Here is a 302-nt window from a genome sequence, read left to right on the forward strand (position 1 = left end):
GGTGTGAGAGAGTCCTCACCTGCGAATGCGTGATGGTGTGAGAGAGTTCTCACCTGGGAATGCGTGATGGTGTGAGAGAGTCCTCACCTGCGAATGTGTGATGGTGTGAGAGAGTCCTCACCCGGGAAAGCAGATGGTGTGAGAGAGTCCTCACCCGGGAAAGCAGATGGTGTGAGAGAGTCCTCACCCGGGAAAGCAGATGGTGTGAGAGAGTTCTCACCTGGGAAAACAGATGGTGTGAGAGAGTCCTCACCGGGGAATGCGTGATGGTGTGAGAGAGTCCTCACCTGGGAAAGCAGATG

Source organism: Callorhinus ursinus, unplaced genomic scaffold, assembly GCF_003265705.2.
Source record: "Callorhinus ursinus isolate GAN/ISIS: 27379988/994484 unplaced genomic scaffold, GSC_fseal_2.0 scaffold6, whole genome shotgun sequence".
NCBI lineage: Eukaryota > Metazoa > Chordata > Mammalia > Carnivora > Otariidae > Callorhinus > Callorhinus ursinus.